Source organism: Giraffa tippelskirchi, chromosome 9 (genome assembly GCF_054371585.1).
Source record: "Giraffa tippelskirchi isolate mGirTip1 chromosome 9, T2T-mGirTip1v1.2.pri, whole genome shotgun sequence".
In the NCBI taxonomy this organism is placed as follows: Eukaryota; Metazoa; Chordata; class Mammalia; order Artiodactyla; family Giraffidae; genus Giraffa; species Giraffa tippelskirchi.
Window position 1 is genome coordinate 122,304,640 of NC_137283.1, and position 23,875 is coordinate 122,328,514.

General features: G+C 35.6%; 1 long non-coding RNA gene across 2 annotated transcripts in view; it reads right to left on the reverse strand.

Moving 5' to 3' along the window:
• LOC145520255 (uncharacterized) overlaps positions 1 to 23,875 on the reverse strand; it is a 124,515-nt gene that overhangs the window by 25,436 nt on the left and 75,204 nt on the right. Inside the window, exons 1-3 of one of the 2 annotated variants that reach the window (XR_014064346.1) lie at positions 9,020 to 9,086; positions 7,241 to 7,336; positions 5,848 to 5,993 (exon numbers count right to left, since the gene is read on the reverse strand). This is a non-coding gene — a long non-coding RNA (uncharacterized LOC145520255). Of the gene's footprint in view, positions 1 to 5,847; positions 5,994 to 7,240; positions 7,337 to 9,019; positions 9,087 to 23,875 lie in introns of those variants that run through there. The other variant, XR_014064345.1, reaches the window with a different exon arrangement.

A 23,875-nucleotide genomic window follows, 5' to 3' on the forward strand; every position in this document is an offset into this window, starting at 1 on the left:
CTACCAACTCAGGCCCCTCACTTACACTGGCATCTGCCAATTCCAGTGGCCTCAGTGGCTCTTGCAGTCTCAGGCAGCACATACACCATCAGGCTCCCCATAGGCTCCCACAAATCCAGGCCCCCAGCTCACCCCTACTCCTGCCAGCTCCTGAAGACATGGGCAGTTCCTGAGGCCCCAGGTGGCTCCCATGACACCAGGCTGTCAGTGGACTCGAGCAATCCTTGGCTCCAAGCCCACCCCAGTGCTAACTGGTTTCTATGACCCAGGGTGCCTCCTACGGGCTCTAGGCTTTCAGTGGACTTCTTTGAAGCTAGGCTCCTAGCTCACTTTGGTGCCAGCTGGGTCCCATGGCAACTTTCATGGCACCAGGCTCCAAGTGGGCACCTGTGAATACAGGCTCCAGGTTAAGTCCTATGCCAGGCCAGCTATGATAGAATCAGACTTTTGACCCATACGAGTTGCAGGCAGTACCCACAGACCTAGACTCTAGACCAGCTCGACTGACCCAGGCTCACAGTGCCAGGCTAGGCCCAGGCTAGCACCTGAGACCCCAGGTTATAGGCTGACTCTTGGAGCCACAGACTCCAGCTCATCCTGCTAGGAGAATGATCTCAAAAACCCCAGCTTCCAGACTGGATCCTACAAAACCTGGCTGCCAGTTCATCTCAGTATTGGTTGACTCCTGTAGAATCAATATCTAGGTCTGCAACTGCAAATCCAGGCACCAGTTGTGCCTGCCCAAAGACTCTGAGCAGCAAATTCATCCATGGACACCATCAGGTGGCCCCACTCAAAATCTCTGGACAGATTGAATATGGAGGGCTTTGCCTACTGAAGCCAGTCTGTAAAGACTAGGAGAGGTGCCTTTCAAATGGAAAGACATAAACACAAGGCCACAAGGATCACTGATAATGAAGGAAACAGGACATTGCCAAAGGAAACCATAAAGCTTCCACAACAAATCCTAAAGAAATAAAAATCTATGATTTGTCTGAAAAAAACTAAAATACAGGTCATTTGAAATCACACAAAGGAAGAAGAAGAAAAAAGAATGAGAGTGAATTTTGGGATATCATTAAAAGAAACAATCTAAGCATTAATGGAGTCTCAGAAGAACTGACCAAGAAAGGAGCAGAAAAAACTTATTTAAGAAAAAAATGGCTAAAATGTTCTCAAATCTGGGGACAGATTTCAATATCAAAGTTCATAAAGGGAATAAGTCACCACAAAATTTCAACTCAAAACAATCTAACTTCAAGACACACAATAATACTGAATAAAATAAAAAAAGAGGTAGGGGATAAATCACTTATAATTTGAGTATGAAGGTTAAACACAAAAGTAACTGCAGAACAATAATTTGTAAATGGATATGCAGTATATATAGATGAAAAGTGAAATCAAAAACAAAATATATGAGAGAAAAAAATGTAGAACATTTCTATGTGTTTGGAGTTATTATCAACTTAAAATAGATCATTATTTTTTTTTTCCTGTGAGCCTCATGGCACACAAAGCAAAAGCCTACTAAAGATAATTAATAGATGAAAGGAATTAATACATAGCATGGTGCTAGTGGTAAAGAACCCACTTGCCAACACAGGAGACTTAAGAGACATGGGTTGGATCCCAGGGTCAGGAAGATCCCCTGCAGAAGAAAATGGCAACCCACTCCAGTATTCTTGCCTAGAAAATCCCATGGACAGAGGAGCCTGGCAGGCTACAGTCCACAGGGTCACACAGAGTCAGACATGACTGAAGCAACTTAGCACGGAACTATTAAAGCATCATAAATCACAAAGTAAGACAGCAACAGAAAAAGAACAAATTATAAAACAGCTACAAAATAATTAAATGGCAATAGTAAATCCATGCCTATCAAAATTACTTTAAATGTAAAGGGACTAACTTCTCCAATCAAAGATATAAATGGCTGAATGGATTAAAAAATAAGATCCAATGTTATGCTATCTAAAAGAGGCTTGTTTTAGCTTTAAGGACACACATAGGCTCAAAATGAAGGGATGGAAAATGATATTCCAAGTAAATGGAACCCCAAAGACAGTAAATTGCTACACTTATATTAGACAAAGTGAATTTAAATCAAAATCTTTAACAAGAGACAGATAACGCCATCATATAATGAAAAAGTGGTCAGTTCATCAAGAGGATATAAAAATTATATATGCACCCAGTATAAGAGCACCTAAATATATTAAACAAACACTGACATGCAAAGGGAGAAACAGACAATACAATAATAGTAGAGGACCTCAATACCTCACTTAAATTATGGGAAGATCACCCAGACAGAAAATCAGTAATGAAACATTGGACTTGAACTCTACCTTAGACCAAATGGACCTGATAGACATGTACAAAAGAATCCACTAAACGTTAGTAGAATACATATTTTTCTCAAGTGCACCTGGAGTTTTCTCCCGGATAGAGTATATATTAAGAAATAAAGTAAGCCATAGCAAATACAACATTGAAATCATACCAAGTATCTTTTCCAACTACAAAGGTATGAAACTAGAGATCAATAATGGGAGGAAAACTGAAAAAAATGACAGATGTGTAGAAATTAGACCAACCACCCCTGAAAAACCGATGGGTCAAAGAAGAAATCAAAGAGGAAATTAAAAAAATGATTTAAAAACATATGAAAGTGAAAATACAAAATATCAAAATTTATGGGATGCAGCAAAAGCAATAAATTTTCATAACAAAAACTCTCAACTAAGTGGGTATAGGAGAAATATGCCTCAACGTAATAAAGGTCCTTTATAACAACCCCACAGTTAACATCATACTCAGTAGTGAAATGTCAAAAGCTTTCCTACTAAGATGAGGAACAAGACAAAGGTGCTCATTTTACCACTCCTATTCAACATAATACTAAAATTCCTAGTCACAGAAATTAGGTAAGAAAAAATTAAATAAGAGGCATCCAAACTGCAGACAAGTAAGTAAAAGTGTCTCTGTTTGCAGGCGACATGATCTTACACATAGAAAGTCCTAAAGATGACATCAAAACATTACTGACACTAAAAAGTGAATTGAGAAAAGTTGTAGGATACAAACATCAACATAAAAAATCAGCTGTGTCCATGCACTAACAACAAACTACCTGATAATTAAAATAATCTCATTTAATATAGAATCACAAATAATAAAATACTTTAACCAAGGAGCTTGCATTTGAAGTGCTTGAGTGTTTTTTGTTTTTATAATAATGCAAATGCCTAACTTAAGCTATGATTAAGAAACCCAGTTCAAAGACAGCTTCTAAACACATTGCCAGTCCCATGACTAGATAAAGAGCTAGGCTTTGCCCCACACACCTACAGCACCAAAGTTTGTTTTAGAGATCTTTGATTCACTTAGATAATTGACTAGTGGCTGGTGGTTTTTCTCTTCTTGCACTTTAATTCCTCATCTTATGCTTTGAATTCACCAATAAAAAGTGAACCCACAAAATCATAGGCCCCCACCACTGACCGCAATAGAAGAGCTACCAGGCCTGAATGTGTATCCACTCTTGCCCACCCCACATCCCCTCCTCATTCCACCTGAGGCCTCACTGTGTGACCCCAGGTGTGCCATGTACCCTCCAAGAGCTATGAGTAATAATCTCTGTTGTTTCATAGTCTCTTCATGTTAATTACTGAAGGCATCTTGCAATCATAAGAACTATAGTGCTGGTCCAGCCACAACAATGGTTCTAAAAGGGGATAAATCTATGGGGAACTTGCCTCAGGCCCAGGTGAGCACTGCACCCTGATATTTCTAGCCAAGATCAATATTTTCAATAGACTTGGATCAGCACAAAAACTGAAAACAGAAAAATCTGTATGCAGAAAATTAAAAGACTTGGATCAACGAAATGGAAGAAGTCACATGTAAGTAGAAAGATATCCTATGTTTTATGAATTGGAATAATCAATATTGTTAAAATGTCCATACACAAAGCCATTTATAGGTTCAATGCAATCCCTATCAAGATTCCAATGATATTTTTACAGAAGGGGAAAATAATACTAAAATCTGTATGGTTTTTTTTTTTTTGGACAGACACCAAAAGTAATCATAGTATGGAACTGGCATAAAAACAGAAACAAAATCAGAGTCAAGAGCTCAGAAATAAATCCAAGCATGTGCAGTGAAAGAATATTTGATAAGAGAGACAAGATTACTCAATGGGAAAAGCATAGTCTCTTTAACAAATGGTGTTAAAACTGTATATTCACAGGAAAGAGGATAAAATTCAACCCATTTTATAACACGCACAAAAATTAATACAAAATGGATTAAAGAATTGAATATAATCATCAATCACAAGAAAGAAGGAAATTCTACCTTTTGTGACAACACAGTTGGACCTTGAGGGCATAAGCCAAGTGAAATAAATCATAAAAAGACAAATTTGTATATTCTTATTTATATATGGAATCTAAAAACATAAACTCATAGAGAGTGGAATGGTAGTTGCCAGGAGCTGAGGGGTAGGGGAATGTTGGTCAAAGGGTGCAAACTTCCAGCTATAAGATAAGTATATGCAGATGACACCACCCTTATGGCAGAAAGTGAAGAAGAACTAAAGAGCCTCTTGATGAAAGTGGAAGAAGAGAGTGAAAAAGCTGGCTTAAAACTCAACATTAAAAACATGAGATCATGGCATCCGGTCCCATCACTTCATGGCAAATAGATGGGGAAACAATGGAAACAGTGACAGACTTTATTTTCTTGGGCTCCAAAATTACTGCAGATGGTGACTGTAGCCATGAAATTAAAAGACGCTTGCTGCTTGGAAGAAAAGCTATGGCCAACCTAGACAGCATATTAAAATGCAGATACATTAGTTTGCTGACAGAGGTCTGTCTAGTCAAAGCTATGGTTTTTCCAGTAGTCATGTATGGATGTGAGAGGTGGAGTATAAAGAAAGCTGAGCACCAAAGAATTGATGCTTTTGAACTGTGGTGCTGGAGAAGACTCTTGAGAGTCCCTTGGACTGCAAGGAGATCAAACCAGTCCATCCTAAAGGAAATCAGTCCTAAATATTCATTGGAAGGACTGATGCTGAAGCTGAAACCCCAATACTTTGGCCACCTGATGGGCAGAGCTGACTCCTTGGAAAAGACCCTGATGCTGGGAAAGACTGAACGCAGGAGGAGAAGGGGATGCCAGGATGAGATGGTTGGATGGTATCATTGACTCGATGGACATGAGTTAGAGCAAGCTCCAGGAGTTGGTGATAGATAGGGAAGCCTGGCGTGCTGCAGTCCATGGGATTGCAAAGAGTCAGACATGACTGAGCTACTGAATTGATAAGGTAAGTAAATCCTGGAGATAGAATATAAGATAGTGACTATAGTTAACAGTAGTGTATCATACACTTGAAAGTTAAAATGGTAATATTGTGATGGGACATAGGTATTAGCTAATTTAAAGTCATTTTGCTATACACCTATGTATCAAATCATCACATTGTATATACTAATCTAATATATATTTCAGTAATATCTCAATAGAACTAAGAGAAAAAAAATGAAAGTGTATATTGTTTGAGAATTTCCACAACAAATTGTTTGTATTAACCAAACAGAAAAAAAAAATGTAATGGATAATATTTTCAAATTCAAACATTTGTTTAAAATTTCCTAAGAATAAAAACAAGAACTGCAGGCAAAGAACAATTAGATTGAGAGCAGAAATTTTTATCAACAATAAAGGCTGAACCCGTATCTTCAAAATGTTGAATTTAGCACTGTATGCCTATATAAATTTTCGTAAGACCAAAAGGGAAATAAAGATATCTTCAGAGAGATAGAAGGAAATTACCTTTTACAAGTTCTTACTGGAAGTATCACTAAAGGAGATACAGATGGCTCTTGAATGACATAGGTTTGAACAGTGTGGGTCCACTTATAGGAGGATTAGTTCAACAGTAAAAACAACAGTACTACACCATCCGTAGTTGGTTGAACCTGTGGATTGGAAACCATAGATATGAAAGAACCACAAATAAGCAGAAGCTCTGCATATAGGGGGCCTATTATAAGTTATACTTGGATTTTCAATTGAGTGGAGTTGAATCTGAGTGGAGTGGAGTTTCAACTTGATCCTTGCATTGTTCAAAGATCAATAGTATATCTAAAAGGAGTACACAAAACTAAAAGGAAGGAAGGTAAGTTAGGTCAAAGGGGTATGAAAGCAAGAAAACAATTTTACAAAAGCACTGCCTGTTAACAAATAACAATAATAATATCAACAATGACAAAATAATAATGGCTATTTATGAAAAGACATAAAATTAATGACTGAAGGAGATCATCAGAATGAAAAGCATTCTAAGATCCTAAGTGACAGTGAAAGCCGCTCAGCCATGTCCGACTCTTTGCGACCCCATGGACTGTAGCCCTCCAGGCTTCTCTGTCCATGAGATTTTCCAGGCAAGAATACTGGAGTGGATTGCCATTCTCTTCTCCAGGGGCTCTTTCTGACTCAGGGATCGAACCCAGGTCTCCTATATTGCAGGCAGAATCTTTACTGTCTGAGTCACCAGGGAAGCCCTAAGATTGTGACAAACATCAGTCTCAAAATACATAAAGCAAAATTTTATATTTTTAAAATAAAACTTTCCACCAAGGGCCATTAACAGGAGAAGACAATTGAACATTTTTACTTTGGTAAACATCCAAATTTGTTTAAATAGAAAGGCATTGATTCATCAGAAGAAAATTATTTTAGCAACACTGATGTTTTGTGTTTATGTTGTAGCTTGCCTAACCCATGTATATCTCTCTAAGCTTCTGAGTTATGTTTACCACAGGAAATATCCTTGCCTTCACAACTTACAGTACAGTTTTACAGCTGCATTACTTCAAACTGTAAAGAAACATATTCTCAGGACCGTATATTTAGTCTTAGTACTCAGACCTAACAAAGTAACGTGTAACACATGCACATAAAACTAGGGTATGATCTTTCAAAGTTGTCCAAAATACAAGGACATGTTTTTCAGAAGATTATTAAAGATTTATATTTCATAATCAATTTTTATTTGTGTGTATATATATATATATATATATATAGTAACAAAAGGGTGGTTCCAATTAGAAATTTTATTAATAAAATTTTTTAATATATGACACCAAGATACCAAAGAAACTGTATTCTTTAGAAAATCGAATTCAACATGTACAGGACAATAAGTTCTATGCTTTTCACTTACCATGCCATACTATTTGAAATTTCTTGTCAGTGTGATAAATAACAGTAGAACTAATCTGTAAAGGAAAGCATCCAGAATATGCCACTATCTATTTACCTAAAGAAAGCAAAGGGAAAGATTAAAAATACTTGAAAAATGGTATATATGTTAGACATGAAATATAACGAAATAAAAAGTTTCCATGGATACCTAATAGTATGTAAGATGTGAGTCACTATAGCAACCAAGGTCTAAATATATAGGAATTAATTTATTAAGAAATGTTTATGAAAGGTATCACAAAACTTTGCAAAGGAACAAAGTATTTTTAAAGGCAAATAAAAGAAACACACCAAATTTCTGGATGAAAAGATTTCCATTTCTAAAAAATATCTGTAAATATAATTAAATTCTAATCAATATCCAAAAAAGATGTATTTAAAACTTGGCAAATATAATTTTAAGCCTTATCTGAAAAAATGGTGCTATCCTCACGCTCTATCCTCTAGAGAAAGTCATGCTTGAGAGAAGTATTTGACTATATTTTACACGTCTCTGAGGAAGATACTACATATATTGACAGAAAATTAGCATGTTACTGTTATTACATTAACTATGTCTCTTGATAAATCCCTATTCCATACTAATTTCTTACAATGCTTCTAAGTAGGAAATCATGTTTCAAAATTTAATGTACACTAAATAGATCTTAGTACTCAGAACTGCAAATAAACAGTGGAGCAAGTTTCAACATCTAAGTTTTTCTCTCATAACTGGGAGATAAATACTGATATTTACTGACTACTTATAATTTTCTAGGGACTTTACATGAATTTCCTCATATATTCTATATGCAAACATCATGAGATAAATATATCAGTAATTCCATGAAAAAATTCAAGTTCAAAGAAATTCAACACCAGGTTCTCAACTACTTATTGGTGAACTTAATCAATCCCAGGATTTGGAGGCTTTAAATTCAGGCCACTTTATTCTTACTGTTGTTTTCTTATGGTTTTATTGCTTCTTTTATCATTTTAATAATTTTTAATAATCTTACAATATTTCTAGTTAAGTCATTCTTCTCTTCATACTATCTGCCAATTCTCATGTTACTTTATTTGCTATGTTTAGTTGAAATTCTATTTATTTATTGTTTTCAATACGAGACCCTGAAGTTGTCATAAAAATGTTATTTCGGAGGTATTTTTGGATTGTTTAATTGAGGGAATTTCAAGGACTTCAGTGATCCTGGACCAACTTTCACCTGGAATTTTTGCTATGAGGTTCTCAACCATGCAGAATATGTGCATTTTCTCTCCATACCTACATGTAAGGAATGCCTGGGATTCCAAATTCCCCTTAAGTGACATTTCCCCTTAAAAGCAAAATACAAAAGTCCCTATACTTTTATTCAAGAAAAGGGGTTGGGGTGAGGAGTGCTGAGTTTTCTGTAGGTGCTTACCACTTCTCCAGCCCTTACAGGACCTTCTAGAACCCCAGTCTCTCAACCACTTGGCTATCAACCCTGACCTATCACTTTGTACTGATTTTGTAACAGTTCAAGTGGGTATGGATTCACTTAATTCTTTTTAGCTTAGCTATTTAGCTGTTTTAATCTAGCATTTCCACATATATTTAAAGGAACATTGCTTTTTCCCTCTCTTTCCACATGAACTAAGTCTTGGTACCCCATGCTCTTCCCTTATTTTTTGGCTCTGTTGACTGAGAACTGTTCCTTCCTACTCTCACTTTTTTTTTTTTTTAAGATTCCTATCCACATATTTTCTGTTGTCTTACCTCTTCCTTATTTATTGATGTCTTCTATAGTCTCCCCTTTCCCTGGGATGCCCCTTCCTCTTTACCCATGTTCAACATCAGCCAACTCCATTTCTCCATCATTTTTTCCACTTTTCATGTAACTTATTATCTTTGAGCTATAAATTTTGTTTGGTTGTCTCCTGTTATACAAGGATAAAAGTCACAGCTGGAATATTATGCTATTTTTTGTGTGCTTCATTGGTTCACTCAGAACACTACAAGAAATTACAACCAAAATGGGGCTTTAGGGATCAAATTATGATGAAAAATTAATTAAGTTAATTAACTGAAACTTGGAGTTTGAATGAACAGAACTCTTTCAGGTAATTAGCACGCTTACAAGCTAGGGATCTATTATTTAGGGTGTAACAAAGTGTGAAGCTTAAACTGAAATCAGATAATTTATGGAAAACTCTTTCTCAACTGTAAGTTCTAAATTAATATCAAGCACTTCAATTTAAAGATAAGATTTGTTAAATATGTCAAGATAGTTTTAGAATGAAGATATTCTATAAATGTGGTTAATTCTAATGTAGAAAGATAGGTAAAAATCACAGCAAAGATATTTTAGTTGATGTGAAGATAAGACTGCTCTATCATTTGGAGGCCACCTTTGAGCAGGATCTCAGTTTGTATAATAGAAAGAACAATAGCTCACACCTACTTTGTATTTACCATGTTCCAGGGACTATTCTAAGTGACTTACTTCTAATCATTCATCTCCTTTTAAAATGACCCTAAGAATAGGTTTTATTTTTATTTCATCTTGCATGTGATAAACTAAGGCACAGACATGTTAAGTAACTTGTTCATGGTCACATAAACATTGAGATTAGGAGATGGGATTTGAAATTAGATAAACTGGCTTCGTTCTGGGCTTTGAGAAAACATTACACTTTCAATAATTTTACTTGAAATGTATAGCAACCACAGTATAAGAACCATGAGTCCTAGAATGAGCAAAATCAATCGAAACCTATCTTTCATTTAAGTATATATTAATATTTTAATTTTATAAATACCTATAGTTGACACAGAGAGATAATACTTACAGGATTTTTTTTTTCAAAACAGAAAATTATTCCTTAATATATTGTAATTATGAGTGTGTGCTGTCCCAGTTGAATGTAATCATTTTAGAAATACCATGAGAAGAGAGGCAGAGATCATTAAGATAGTCTATGAAGAGAAATTAGAGGAAAGTCTCAACACTGGGCCATCTTTAACTGGTATTGGTCCTAGAATTCATTAGAGCTACCTGTGGCTTTATTAAGATAAAGGAAAATAGACAGGAAAGAAAACAATAACCACATATAAATGAAATTATTTTGAAATATTTATACTCAGATACTAAAATAAAAAAAATGTTTTAGCATTTCCTATGCAACATGCTTTGTGTATTTTGTAAGTATTGTACTATATTTTCTTGATTACAAAAGCAATATATGCTAATTACGGAAAGTTTGGAAAGCATAGAAAAGCAAAAAGAGAAGCAAGGAATAGAAATGAAGGAAGGGAGAGGAAATGGAAGGAAGGAGAAGGGAAGGAGAGAAGATGGGAAGGGTAGATGAATTAAAGAGAGGGAGAGAAAGAAAAATAATAAAGGAAGGGAAAGAAAAAAAACAAAACTCAACTTCCCAGAGGTAATTTCTCTCAATATTTTCATGTACATTCTTTCCAATGTATATTATATAATCTCATTAAAAATAGTCACATACACAATGGGATGAATGTATTCATTTAAGGTCTACTTTTTCTGTCATCATGTATTGTGAATAAAACATGCCCTATGCCACTTTTCAGTTATTTATCTATTTAGACTTTTCATTTTAAAATAATTCCAGATTTATAAAAAACATTTCAAAATTAATACAAAAATGTTGTATCCATATTCTCCAAAGGTTAACACCATTCAGTTCAGTTCAGTTGCTCAGTGGTGTCCAACTCTTTGTGACCCCATGAACCGCAGCACGCCAGGCCTTCCTGCCCATCACCAACTCCCAGAGTTTACCCAAACTCACGTCCATTGAATCAGTGATGCCATCCAACAATCTCATCCTCTGTCGTCCCCTTCTCCTCCTGCCTTCAATCTTTCCCAACATCAGAGTCTTTTCCAATGAGTCAGCTCTTCGCATCAGGTGGCCAAAATATTGGAGTTTCAGCTTCAACATCAATCCTTCCAATGAACACCTAGGACTGATTTCCTTTAGGATGGACTGGTTGGATCTCCTTGCAGTCCAAGGGACTCTCAAGAGTCTTCTCCAACACCACAGTTCAAAAGCATCAATTCTTCTGAACTCAGCTTTCTTTATAGTCCCAACTCTCACATCCATACATGACTACTGGAAAAACCATAGCCTTGACTAGATGGACTTTTGTTGACAAAGTTATGACCCTGCTTTTTAATATGCTTTCTAGGTTGGTCATAACTTTCCTTCCAAGGAGTAAGTGTCTTAATTTCATTGCTGCAAACACCATCTGTAGTGATTTTGGAGCCCCCCAAAATAAAGCCAGCCAATGTTTCCACTGTTTCCCCATCTGTTTGCCATGAAGTGATGGGACCGGATGCCATGATCTTAGTTTTCTGAATGTTGAGCTTTAACATCATTACACAATAAAATAATCAAACCCAGGAAATTAACCTTGAGACAACACTTGTCAAAATCTAGAGACTTCATTGAAATTTCTTCAGTTGTCCCACTAATATCCTTTTTCTTGTCCAGAATCCAATCAGGAGCACATATTGCATTTACATGTCATGTTTCTTTAGACCACTTTATCCGGGACAATTCCTTGTTTTATCTGCTGTGATCTTGAATCTTTTGAACAGTATTAGTCAGTTATCTCACAGAAATTTCATGATTTAAGGTTGTCTGATGGTCAGATTATGTATTTGGGGAAGTATATCACAGAAGTGATGTCTTGTCCTTAGTATATCTTATCAGGAAGCTCAAGTTATTGAGCAAATTAACCTTTTTCACTGAAGTAAGATCTTCTAGGCCTTTCCATTAAAAAGTAATCATTTCCCCTTTTGTTTTTATAATTATCTTACGGGAACATACTTGAGATTATGTTAATACTCCATTTCCATCATACTTTCATCCACTAACTTTACCATCCATTGATAATTTTTGCCCCAAATAGTTATACCTACAGTCTTCAACAAATTGCAATTTTCTTTTTCCATAATTTCTTCTACAGTTATTAATTGAATTGTCACTTCTCTCTCATTTATTTATTCATATATATATATGGATATATGTATACACACATATATATGTACATTCATTATGAACTCATGGATATTTCTTTTATGTTTTATAATCCATTACTACTGTCATTTCTTTTCTTGCTCTAACTGTACCAAATACTGGCCATTGGTGCATGTTCCAATAATCTTTTGAGCACTTCCTTACTTTATAGCACCATAAAATGTTCCTATACTTTCATATATTTTCCCTTTCCTGGAATATGCCATTTTTCCTGAGAGTTCTGGTTCCATTGGTTGTAAAGTACCATTAAGAAATCAAAAAGCATCCCAATTGCTACTTGGTTTTGTTTCCAGACCCTTTCAGTAGACAGAGCTAGAAAATACATGTATAATACACACACACATATCTATCTCCATATGTGTATATATCTTATATGTCCATCTAAATATATTAAACTCATGAGTTTATACTGATATTTCTAATTCTACTTCAACAACTTCTAGTCTCCTTTCCTTAATTCTAACTGCTTTTCTCCACAATAAGAAATCTGACACTTATTACCCACACTATTTTCTTATTTGTTCAATTGCAAATACTGTTTCTCACTTACCAACCCATTCTCCTAGTGGAAATGCTAGTTATGTAAAGTTGTTTTTGTCTGTTTTTAGATTAATCAAAATATTGTTTTGTAAGTTCCTTCTATTAGTTCTTTTTTTCCTCTTTCCCTTCAATATAGTTATGTTATGCATTTGTAACACTATTAAGTTAATTTATACTCTTTGTATTATATTTTAGGTTCCCTCCCCAAATCCTGTTTTCTTTAATTAATTAATTAAAAATAATTTGGAGTATTTTAACTCAGAAAGACTCATACTTGGCTTTGAGTTCTGTCGTTGCCATGATAGAATTTTTAACCTTGAACCACAGGCCCCCTTTTTTGCACTGCGCACCCAAATTATTTGGTGGGGCCTGTGTCCTAATGAAGGTATCAATATACTCTTACTAATAGTTTCCATGTCCACCTGTTACGACACCTCAAAATAACTCAAATATCTTTCACCATCCCTTACTTATCATCCACTTCTCCTTTTTCAAGGAAAGTTTACTATTGAATTATTAATTCCATTACCTCCTAGTTCTTAGGAAATATTTATTGTATACTTCATTAATTATTCCATCTTTAACTTCTTCAAACATAGTCATATGTTTGAAACATAGTGAGCTAAAAAATTATCCTTACTTGATACCTCACCAAGCTCAAACTGTGTTTATTTAAATCAGATACCTCAAGAATGCTTTTATTTTCTTTCTACTCACACTACTCCTTAAAGTTTTACCTAGGAATAAATCTATCTAAGAAAGCAAAAGATCTGTAGTCAGGAAACTATAAAACACTGATGGAAGGAACCAAAGCAGACATAAACATGTGGAAAAATATACCATGTTCTTGGATTAGAAGAATCAACATAATGAAAATGAGTATACTGCCCAAAGCAATCTACAAATTCAGTGCAATTCCTATCAAATTACCAATGGCATTCTTCACAGAATTGAAACAAGAAAAACTTCCATTTTGTATAGAAGTACAAAAGAAACCGAATAGCCAAAGCAATCTTGAGAAAGAAAAATGGAGCTGGAGGAATCAGGCTCTCTGACTACAGACTATACTACAAAGCCACAGTAATCAAAATAGTATGGTACTGGCACAGAAAAAGAAATACAGACGAATGGTACAGGATAGAAAGCCCAGAAATAAACCTATGCACATATGGTCACATAATCTATGACAAAAGGAGGTAAGAATATACAATGAAGAAAAGACAGCTTCTTCAACAAGTGGTGCTGGGAAAACTGTACAGCTACATGTAAAAGAATGAAATTAGAACACTACCTAACACCATACACAAAAATAAACTCGAAATTGATGAAAGTCCTAAATATGAGACTGGACAATATAAGACTCGTAGAGGAAAACATAGGAAAAGAACTCTTTGACATAAATCACAGCAAGATCTTTTTGACCCACCTCCTAAAATAATGAAAATAAAAACAAAATAAACAATTGAGACCTAATTACACTTAAAAGCTTTTGCACAGCAAAGGAAACCACAAACAAGATGAAAAGACAATTCTCAAGTGGGAGAAAATATTTTCAAATGAAGCAACAAACGATTAATCTCGAAAATATACAGATAGCTTTTGGAGTTTAATACCAAAAAAACAATCCAATCAAAAAAATGGGTGTAAGATCTGAATAGACATCTCTCCAAAGAAGATATGCAGTTGAGAAGATGCTCAACATCACTATTAGAGAAATGAAAATCAAAACTACAATGTGGTATCACCTCACACTGACCAGAATGGCCATCAGCAAAAAAAATCTACAAACAATGCTGGAGAGGGTTGGAGAAAAGGGAACTCTTTTATCCTGCTGTTGGGAAGGTAAATTGATACAGCCCATACAGAGAACAGTATGGAGGTTCCTTAAAAAAACACACTAAACAGAGAACTACCATATGACCCAGCAATCCCACTATTGGGCATATACCCAGAGAAAACCATAATTCAAAAAGATACATGGACCCTAATGTTCACTGAAGCACTATTTACAATAGTTAGGACATGGAATCAGCCCAGATATCCATCAACACATGAATGGATAAAGAAGATGTGGGTGTGTGTGTGTGTGTAATGGAATATTCAGTTCAGTTAAGTTCAGTTCAGTCGCTCAATCAGGTCCGACTCTTTGCAACCCCATGAATTGCAGCATGCCAGGCCTCCCTGTCCATCACCAACTCCCGGAGTTTACCCAAAAACCCATGTCCATCAAGTCAGTGATGCCATCCAACCATCTCATCCTCTGTAATCCCCTTCTCCTCCTGCCCCCAATCCAAGCATTAGGGTCTTTTCCAATGAGTCAACTCTTCACATGAGGTGGCCAAAGTATAATGGAATATTACTCAGCCATAAAAAGAATGAAACTGAGTTACTTTAAGTGATATGGATGAACCTTGACCCTATCAGATTGAAGTAAATCAGAAAAACAAATTGTATATTAACACATATATATGGAATCTATTAATAGAAAAATGTTACTGTTGAACCTATTTGCAGGGCAGGAATAGAGTTATACTAAGATGTAGAGAATGGACTTGTGGACAAATTGGGGGAAGGAGAGGGGGGATGAATTGAGAGAGTAACACTGACATATATACATTACCATGAATAAAACAGATAGCTAGTGGGAAGCAGCTGTATAACACAAGGAACTCAGCTCGATGCTCTGTGATGACCTAGATATGTGGAATGGAGGGGTGGGAGGAAGGCTTGAAAGGGATGGGATATATGTATAAACATGGCTGATTCACATTGTTGTACAACAGAAACTAACATAACATTGTAAAGCAATTGTATTCCAATAAAAATAGAGAAAAAAATTACAGTACAGCTTTAGTTCCTTGAAATTTCATTTTTAAAGCCCAACAGTGATCTACTGATGGCCCAAATCAGCACACTTTCCCTAGTATTTCATACTTCCTTCATAATGTTGTTAACCCCTGTTTTCTACTTAAAACTGTCTGTCATGATAAAAATATTCATCTGTTCTCCCTTTTCTCTGATGCTTCCCCTTATCCAGTCTGCTTTTGTGTGAATCTAAATAGGACACATACCTTAAGGCTCAATCAATCCTCCAACAAAAGAAACAGCGGTAGAAAAATCTAAAGGCAGGATGCAGAAGTAAAATCCAAAACCAAAAGGAGTGCTGGAGAAAAAGCAGAAACTAAGAATTTCCAAGGGCTGAGCTATAGAAATTTGGAATTTCTATTCAGAGTTTTGCTACTGAAGTGCTTCATTCTGGTCATTCCTGATATTCAGGGATGTTTCAAATTCCCAAAAGAAAGGATCTTATTGAGCCATCTTATGCTTTGGATCAATCATTTTTGGCACCATAAAAGATCTGGAATAGAGTCTTGGTTGGTTCTAGAGGTTGGAAAAGACCACAGATGGCATCTACTACAAGTATTCATTGTAAATATCTCCTACATTCCTGAACTGAAAATATAATTTCTGGACTTCTATTCCATTCTGTATGATACAGTTTAAAGCAGACGCTGAAAACCACCTAGTTAGTTCACAGAGAGAATGGCTGAATGAACATAAAATCATATATATATATATATATATATGTCTCAGATAAGAGTTAAGAGTTTCAGGGAAGAAAATATACAGTAACAGTTTTCATGTAGTTTAAAATTATGAGTTAGAAAAAGTCAACTAATTTTCATACCTCCAGGGAATAGAAATGAATATCACAATGTAAAATATGTGTGACTGTATTTCTGTGGCTCAAAGGAAAGAGGAATATTTTATTTTTCTATTGAAGTATAATTGAGTTAAAATACTATACTAGTTCCAGGTGTGGCACACAGTGATGCAACGATTTTGTATATTACAAAATGACCATTACTTTAAATCCAGTTACCATATCACCACACAGTTATTACAATTTCACTGACTATATTCCCTATACTGTATATTATACCCCAGTGACTTAATTTATACCTGGAAGTTTTTACCTCTTAATCTACTTGTCCTATTTTGCTCATCCCATAACTTCCCTCTCCTCTGGCATCTACTGAGTTGTTTTCTGTTTTAGGATTCTGTTTGCTTTGTTTTCTCATTCATTTTATCTTTAAGTTTCGTATAGGCAAGATCAGATAGTAGCTGTCTTTGTCCTTCTGAATTATTTCACTTTATAATTCCCTCTAGGTCTATCCACCTTGTTAAAAACGGCCAGATTTGTTTTTATGTTTTATTCCTGTGTGTGTATCTCACATCTTCCTTATTAATTCATCTATCAATGAACACTGCAGTGAACTTTGGGATGCACACTGCTGCTGCTGCTGCTGCTAAGTCGCTTCAGTCGTGTCCAACTCTGTGCGACCCCATAGACGGCAGCCCACCAGGCTCCCCCGTCCCTGGGATTCTCCACGCAAGAGGACTGGAGTGGGTTGCCATTGCCTTCTCCATATGTCTTTTCAAATTAGAGTTTTCATTTTCTTTGAATAAATACCCAGAAGTGGAACAGCTGGATCCATGTTAGTTTTTTTTTTTTTTTTTTGAGGAATTTCCCAACTGTTTTCCACAGTTACTGTACAAATTTACATTCCCACCAACAGTGCACCAATGTTCCCCTTTCTCCACATCATCACCAACACTTGTTATTTATCTTTTTGATAATAGTCATCTGATAGGTGTGAGATTGTATGTCACTATGGTTTTGATTTATAGTTCCCTGATGATGAATGATACTGAGCATTATTTCACCTGTCTGCAGGTCATCTGTCTTCTTTAAAAAATGTCTGTTCAGGTCTTTTGTCCATATTTTAATTAGACTTGGAGGATTATTGAGTTGTATGAGTTCTTTATATATTTTTGGATAGTAACCCCTTATCAAATACATCATTTGCAAATATCTTCTCACATGCATTAGGTTGCCTTTTCTTTTTGTTGACAATATGGTTTCTTTTGCTGTGCAAAAAAATGTTTTAGTTTAATGTACTGCCATTTGCTTAGTTTTCCTTCTGTTGCCCTTGCTGGAAGAGACACATCCAGAAAAACACTGCAAAGAGCAATATCAAACAGCAAATTCTGTATGTCGGACACGATTGAGTGACTGAACTGAACTGATAATTGTAAATGGGATCTCCTTAATTTTGCTTTCTGAGAGTTTGCTACAGAAATATAACAGATTTCTATATATTTACTTTGTATGCTACAACATTACTGAATTCATTTGTTTGTTCTAATACTTTTTTGGTAGCATCTCTAATATTTTCTATATATCTTGTCATGCAACTTGCAAAGAGTAACAGTTTACTTCTTCCTTTCCAATTTGGATTTATTTCTTTTTTTTCTTATCTGATTGCTGCAGCCAGCATTTTCAATAATGTTGACTATGACTTGCAAGATTGGGCATCCTTGATTTCTTCCTGATCTCAGAGGGATAACTTTGTTTTCCACCATTTCAGTTCAGTTCAGTCGTTCAGTCGTGTCCGACTCTTTGCAACCCCATGAACTGCAGCACACCAGGCCTCTCTGTCCATCACCAACTCCCAGAGTCTACCCAAACCCGTGTCCATCGAGTCGGTGATGCCATCCAACCATCTCATCCTCTGTTGTCCCCTTCTCCGTCTGCCCCAAATCCTACCCAGCATTAGGGTCTTTTCCAATGAGTCAACCCTTCGCATGAGGTGGCCAAAGTATTGGAGTTTCAGCTTCAACATCAGACCTTCCAATGAACACCCAGGATTGATCTCTTTTAGGATGGATTGATTGGATCTCCTTGCAGTCCAAGGGACTCTCAAGAGTCTTCTCCAACACCACAGTTCAAAAGCATCAATTCTGTGGCGCTCAGCTTTCTTCACCGTCCAACTCTCACATCCATACATGACCACTGGAAAAACCATAGCCTTGACTAGACGGACTTTGGTTGGCAAAGTAATGTCTCTGCTTTTAAATATGCTCTCTAGGTTGGCCATAACCTTCCTTCCAAGGAGTAAGTGTCTTTTAATTTCATGGCTGCAGTCACCATCAGCAGTGATTCTGGAGCCCAAAAAAATAAAGTCTGACACTGTTTCCACTGTTTCCCCATCTATTTCCCATGAAGTGATGGGACCATATGCCATGATCTTAGTTTTCTGAACGTTGAGCTTTAAGCCAACTTTTTCACTCTCCTCTTTCACCTTAATCTTTCCACCATTTAGGATGATGTTATCTATGAGTTTATCATGTATGACTTTTTTATGCTGGCATGTTACTCTATATCTACTGTGTTCAGAGTTTTTATCATAAACAGATGCTGAATTTTGTCAAACCTTTTGAGTTTGAGATGATTGTATAATTTTTATCCTTTGCTTTATTAATGTGATGTATCATGTTGCTTGACCTGCAGACACTGAACCATTTTCCCATCCTTGGAATAAATCCCACTTGGTCATGGTATACTATCCTCTTATTCAATTAATTTATTTTGCTAATATTGTGTTGAGAATAGTTACATTTAAGTTCATTAGGGATAATGGCCTGGATTTTTTTTTGTAGTATTTTTATCTGGTTTTGGTATCAGTCAGGGTAATGTTGCTCTCAGAAAATTATTTCAGAAGTGTCCCTCTTCAATTTTAAAAAAATAATTTGAGAAAAATAGGCTTTAATACTTCTTTAAATGTTTGATAGAAACCACCCATGAAGAGAAGCCATTTGGACTTGAATTTTTACTTGTTGGAAGGTTTTTTGATTATTGATTAACTGAATTATTAATAATTCTGTTCATATCTTATGCTTTTTCCTGATTTATCTTGGAAGAGTGAATATTTCTAAGAATTTATTCTAGGTTGCTCAATTTGCTGACATAATTGTTTGCAGCAGTCTCTAATGATTCTTTGTATTTCTGTGTTATGGGTTATAATCTCTCCTAATTTCAGATTTTATTTACTCAAATACTCTTTTTTTTTTTTGATGAGTCTGGCTAAACTTTTATCTATTCTATATTTTCAAAGAACTAGCTTAGTATCACTGATATTTTTCTATTTCTTAGTATGTATTTCATTTTTTTTCTGTTCTGATCTTTATTATTTCCTTACTTCTATTAACTTTAGGCTTTGTTTCTTCTTCTTTTCTGGTTCCTTTAGGTATGTAGTTCAATTGTTTATTTAGAATTTTTCTCATTTCTTGAGGTAAAGCTGTTCACTATGATTCCCTCTTATAATTTCTTTTGCCATATTCCATTGATTATCCCATTGCAAAACTCAGACTTAAATTGAAGAAAGTAGAAAAAACCACTAGGCCATTCAGGTATGAGCTAAATCAAATCCCTTATTTGGAAGTGACAAAGAGATTCAAGGGATTAGATGTAGTTGACAGAGTGCCTAAAAAACTATGAACAGAGGTTCATAACACTGTACAGGAGATGGTGACCAAATCCTTCCTCAAAAAAAGAAATGCAGCAAGGTAAAATGGTTGCCTGAGGAGGCCTTACGATAGCTGAGAAAAGAAACGAAAGGCAAAGGAGAAAGGGAAAGATATACCAAGCTGAACGCAAAGTTCCAAAGAATAGGAAGAAGAGATGAGAAAACCTTCTTAAGTGCACAATGCAAAGAAATAGAGGAAAACAATAGAATGGGAAAGACTAGAGATCTCTGCAAGAAAATGAAAGATACCAAGAGAACACTTCATGAAAAGATGGACAGAAAAGGACAGAAACAGTAAGGACCTAACAGAAGCAGAAGAGATTAAGAAGAGGGGGCAAGAATAAAAGGTCTTAATGACTGGGAAAACATGATGGTGTGGTCACTCACCTAGAACCAGACATTCTGGAGTGTGAAGTTAAGTGAGTCTTAGAAAACATTACTAGGAACAAAGTTAGTGAGGTGATGGAATTCCAGCTGAGCTATTTCAAATCCTAAAAGATGATGCTGTTGAAGTGCTGCACTCAATGGGCCAGCAAATTTGAAAAATTCAGCAGTGGCTACACGATTAGAAAAAGTCAGTTTTCATTTCAATCCCAAAGAAAGGCAATGCCAAAGAATGTTCAAACTATTGCACAATTCCATTCATCTCACACACAAGTAAAGAAATGCTCAGAATTCTCCAAGTGAGGCTTCAACAGTACATAAACCAGGAACTTCCAGATGTACAATCTTGATTTAGAAAAGGCAGGGGGACCAGAGATCAAATTGCCAACATCACTGGATCACAGAAAAAACAAGAGAACTCCAGAAAAACATCTACTTCTGCTTCACTGACCACCCTAAAGCCTTTGTGTGGATCACAAAACTGTGGAAAATTCTTAAGAGTTGGGAGCATCAAACCACCTTACCTGCCTCCTGAAAAACCTGTATGCAGGACAAGAAGCAACAGTTAAAACTTGACATGGAACAATGGACTGCTTCAAAACTGGGAAAGATGTATGTCAAGGCTGCATATTGTCACCCTCCTTATTTAACTTACATACAGAGAATATCATGGGAAATCCTGGGCTGGATGAATCACAAGCTGGAATCAAGATTTCTGGGAGAAATGTCAATAACCTCAGATATGCAAATGAAACCACACTTATGGCAGAAAGCAAAGAAGAATTAAAGAGCCTCTTGATGAAAGTGAAGAGGAGATTGAGAAAATTGGCTTAAAACTCAACATTCGGAAAACCAAGATCATGGCATCTTGTCCCATCACTTCATGGCAAATAGGTGGGGAAACAATGGAAACAGTGAGAAACTATTTTTTTGGGCTCCAAAATCACTGCAGATGGTGATTGCAGCCATGAAATTAAAAGACGCTTGCTCCTTGGAAGAAAAATTATGACCAACCTAGACAGCATGTTAAAAAGCAGAGACATTACTTTACCAACAAAGGTCCGTCTAGTCAAAGCTATGGTTTTTCCAGTAGCCACGCATGGATGTGAGAGTTGGAGTATAAAGAAAGCTGAGGGGCAAAGAATTGACGCTTTTGAACTGTGATGTTGGAGAAGACTCTTGAGAGTCCCTTGGACTGCAAGGAGATCCAACCAGTCCATCCTAAAGGAGATCAGTCCTGGGTGCTCATTGGAAGGACTGATGCTGAAGTTCCAATAGCTGGGTCACCGGATGCAAAGTGCCAACTCACTGGAAAAGATCCTGATTCTTGGCAAGATTAAGGGTATGAGGAGAAGGGTGACAGGATGAGACGGTTGGATGGCATCATTTACTCAATGGACATAAGTTTGAGCAAACTCCAGGAGACAGTGAAGGACAGGGAAGCCTGGAGTGCTGCAGTTCATGGGATTGCAAAGTGTCAGACACAAGTAAACAACTGAACAACAACCACATTAATTTTCCAAAGTTCTGTTTCCATTTTCATTAGTCTCAGGGTATTTTAGACTGTTCTCTCTGATTCTTTCTCTGTGATTGCTGAATATATGATTACTGACAGGTATGTACTTGCCATTTTATTTATTGTTTTCTGGTTGTTTATGTAGTTCTTCTCTTTTTCTTTGTTATTTTAGTTTCTTCCCTTATGGTTATAGAATTTTTAAAATGTTATGCTTGGGTGTCTTTTGTGTGTGTGTGTGTATGTATGTATGTGTGTGTGTATATATATATATACATATATATGTATATATGTATATATATATATATCTTATATGTTTATGGTTTGCAGTTATCATAAGGTTCATGAGTATTGACCACATACATGTGGTTTATTTAGGGCTGCTGATCATAAGTTTGAATGAATTCTAAAAGCACTATATGTCCTCCCTTCTATGTTTTTATGTTCTTAACATGGTATTTTACATCTTTTCATTTTGTGTATTCCTTAACTAATTGTAGTTATATTTGACTTTATATTTTCTGTCTTTTAATCTTCATATTTACTTTTTAATGGGTTGATCCATGCCTTTACAATAAAATTGACTTTACCAGTGAGATTTTTTTTTATAGATGTTCTTATTTTTATTTATGGCCTTCTCTTTTCTGCTTAAAGACCCTTTAAGAGTCTTTAAGATCCTTTCTTCAGACTTAAATTTTGTGGCCCCTAAGGTTGGTTAGTGACAGAGCCAGAGTAGAAATACCCTTTATGAATGCTACACAGACCTAGAACAGATTACAGCATCTACAATAAACACAGGAACATACTAGGTCACAAGCCAAAACACTGGTTAATATTAGTCCTTAATGTCAAAAACTTTTCTGACAGGTTGTAAAGTTTGCCAGAGCACTCTGTTCTTCTGTGGGGAAATAACCTAAGCTGCCATTTTTTTCCACTCAGGCTGATAAAAAAAAAATTTATATAATTTTTAAATTGCAAAAATTATATAAACAAAACAAAAACAGAAGAAAAATTAGCCCCACTTGAATACAACTACTTTGGTTTATCTAATTCCAATATTTATTACTTTTAAATATGTTTTTACATGGCTTATATACACATACTTCCCATATGTAAAATTCAGCACCTTTATTTTTTTCTCTTATCAACACACCCTCAAATAGTCCTCTACTTTCCCTCTGAAGGAGTCAAAGGATGTTAAGAAAATCATTTCTTAATGAAGTTTTTTTTTTTTTTTAAACAAGTAGCAGAATGTGACTGCATTTTTTTCATAGCAATCTTTAGGTGTATCTACATCTCCATATATAATTTGAGAAGATTTGCTAACCACTTGGGATAAAAGGCAATGTCTTTCCTCCACAGTCATTCTCATCTGTGAATAATTTAAGGCAGAGCAGATTTGTGACTGTACTCCCACCAGTGTCTTGGCCATGTATCACAGGTTCTCTTCATAGGTAATGCTCCTCCTCAGAGTGATAGTAATGCTTTTCCTCTCCAGAGGGATACATATGGTACATTGCTTTTCCCCTCTAATAAATAACACAAATAAATGCAAAATGTTTAATGCAAACTTGCATTTAAACCCTATATAAGATACATATACTTTCCTCTTTGGGAAACAATAATCTTTTTCTTTCAGAAGTGAGTCTATATTTTGGCCATAATGTTATCTCTTTAAAGTTAATCCTTTTCTGATAACTAAGTAAGAGATGTCAGGAAATTGTTACTCTGGTAAAAATGAGCACATGAACTGTAT